Source organism: Leucoraja erinacea, unplaced genomic scaffold, assembly GCF_028641065.1.
Source record: "Leucoraja erinacea ecotype New England unplaced genomic scaffold, Leri_hhj_1 Leri_1225S, whole genome shotgun sequence".
In the NCBI taxonomy this organism is placed as follows: Eukaryota; Metazoa; Chordata; class Chondrichthyes; order Rajiformes; family Rajidae; genus Leucoraja; species Leucoraja erinaceus.
In genome coordinates, this window is record NW_026575479.1 from 40,001 (window position 1) to 42,500 (window position 2,500).

General features: G+C 43.6%; 1 protein-coding gene across 1 annotated transcript in view; it reads left to right on the forward strand.

Annotated features, from left to right (window-relative positions):
* The window catches only part of LOC129715527 (monocarboxylate transporter 13-like), an 18,862-nt gene that overhangs the window by 12,781 nt on the left and 3,581 nt on the right, over positions 1 to 2,500 (forward strand). The window lies entirely within an intron of this gene.

The following is a 2,500-nucleotide window of genomic DNA, read 5'->3' on the forward strand; positions in this document are numbered from 1 at the left end:
AGTGGCAATGCTCGCGGAACAACAAAACAACCAAACAAATTATAAACACAATCATAACACACATATTATTTTACATAATAAATGTATGATAAAGGAAGGGTCTCGGCCCGAACTATCACCTGTTCCTTCATCAGTCTGAAGAAGGGCCTCAACCCGAACTATCACATAGAAACATAGAAATTAGGTGCAGGAGTAGAGGCCATTCGGCCCTTCGAGCCTGCACCATTCGCCATTCAATATGATCATGGCTGATCATCCAACTCAGTATCCCGTACCTGCCTTCTCTCCATACCCCCCTGATCCCCTTAGCCACAAGGGCCACATCTAACTCCCTCTTAAATATAGCCAATGAACTGTGTGGCCTCGACTACCCTCTGTGGCAGAGAGTTCCAGAGATTCACCACTCTCTGTGTGAAAAAAGTGAAAAAAGTTCTCCTCATCTCGGTTTTAAAGGATTTCCCCCTTATCCTTAAGCTGTGACCCCTTGTCCTGGACTTCCCCAACATCGGGAACAATCTTCCTGCATCTAGCCTGTCCAACCCCTTAAGAATTTTGTAAGTTTCTATAAGATCCCCTCTCAATCTTCTAAATTCTAGAGAGTATAAACCAAGTCTATCCAGTCTTCTTCATAAGACAGTCCTGACATCCCAGGAATCAGTCTGGTGAACCGTCTCTGCACTCCCCCGCTATGGCAATAATGTCCTTCCTCAGATTTGGAGACCAAAACTGTACGCAATACTCCAGGTGTGGTCTCACCAAGACCCTGTACAACTGCAGTAGTAACCTCCCTGGTCCTATACTCAAATCCTTTTGCAATGAAAGCTAACATACCATTTGCTTTCTTTACTGCCTGCTGCACCTGCATGCCTACCTTCAATGACTGGTGTACCATGACACCCAGGTCTCGCTGCATCTCCCCCTTTCCCAATCGGCCACCATTTAGATAATAGTCTGCTTTCCTGTTTTTGCCACCAAAATGGATAACCTCACTTTTATCCACATTATACTGCATCTGCAAACATCTGCCCACTCACCCAGCTTATCCAAATCACCCTGCAGTCTCCTAGCATCCTCCTCACAGCTAACACTGCCCCCCAGCTTAGTGTCATCCGCAAACTTGGAGATATTGCCTTCAATTCCCTCATCCAGATCATTAATATATATTGTAAATAGCTGGGGTCCCAGTACTGAGCCTTGGGGTACCCCACTAGTCACTGCCTGCCATTGTGAAAAGGACCCGTTTACTCCTACTCTTTGCTTCCTGTTTGCCAGCCAGTTCTCTATCCACATCAATACTGAACCCCCAATGCCTTGTGCTTTAAGTTTGTATACTAATCTCTTATGTGGGACCTTGTCGAAAGCCTTCTGGAAGTCCAGATACACCACATCCACTGGTTCTCCCCTATCCACGCTACTAGTTACATCCTCGAAAAATTCTATAAGATTCGTCAGACATGATTTACCTTTCGTAAATCCATGCTGACTTTGTCCAATGATTTCACCACTTTCCAAATGTGCTGCTATCCCATCTTTAATAACTGACTCTAGCAGTTTCCCCACTACCGATGTTAGACTAACTGGTCTGTAATTCCCCATTTTCTCTCTCCCTCCCTTCTTAAAAAGTGGGGTTACGTTTGCTACCCGCCAATCTTCAGGAACTACTCCAGAATCTAAAGAGTTTTGAAAGATTATTACTAATGCATCCACTATTTCTGGAGCTACTTCCTTAAGTACTCTGGGATGCAGCCTATCTGGCCCTGGAGATTTATCGGCCTTTAATCCATTCAGTTTACCCAACACCACTTCCCGGCTAACCTGGATTTCACTCAATTCTTCCAACTCCTTTGACCCGCGGTCCCCTGCTATTTCCCGCAAATTATTTATGTCTTCCTTAGTGAAGACGGAACCAAAGTAGTTATTCAATTGGTCCGCCATATCCTTGTTCCCCATGATCAACTCACCTGTTTCTGACTGCAAGGGACCTACATTTGTTTTAACTAATCTCTTTCTTTTCACATATCTATAAAACTTTTGCAGTCAGTTTTTTATGTTCCCTGCCAGTTTTTCTTTCATAATCTATTTTTCCTTTCCTAATTAAGCCCTTTGTCCTCCTCTGCTGGTCTTTGAATTTCTCCCAGTCCTCCGGTATGCTGCTTTTTCTGGCTAATTTGTACGCATCATCCTTCGCTTTGATACTATCCCTGATTTCCCTTGTTATCCATGGATGTACTACCTTCCCTGATTTATTCTTTTGCCAAACTGGGATGAACAATTTTTGTAGTTCATCCATGCAGTCTTTAAATGTCTTCCATTGCATATCCCCCGTCAACCCTTTTAGAATTAATTGCCAGTCAATCTTGGCCAATTCACGTCTCATACCCTCAAAGTTACCTTTCTTTAAGTTCAGAACCATTGTTTCTGAATTAACAATGTCACTCTCCATCCTAATGAAGAACTCAACCATATTGTGGTCACTCTTGGGGGCACGTACAACAAGATT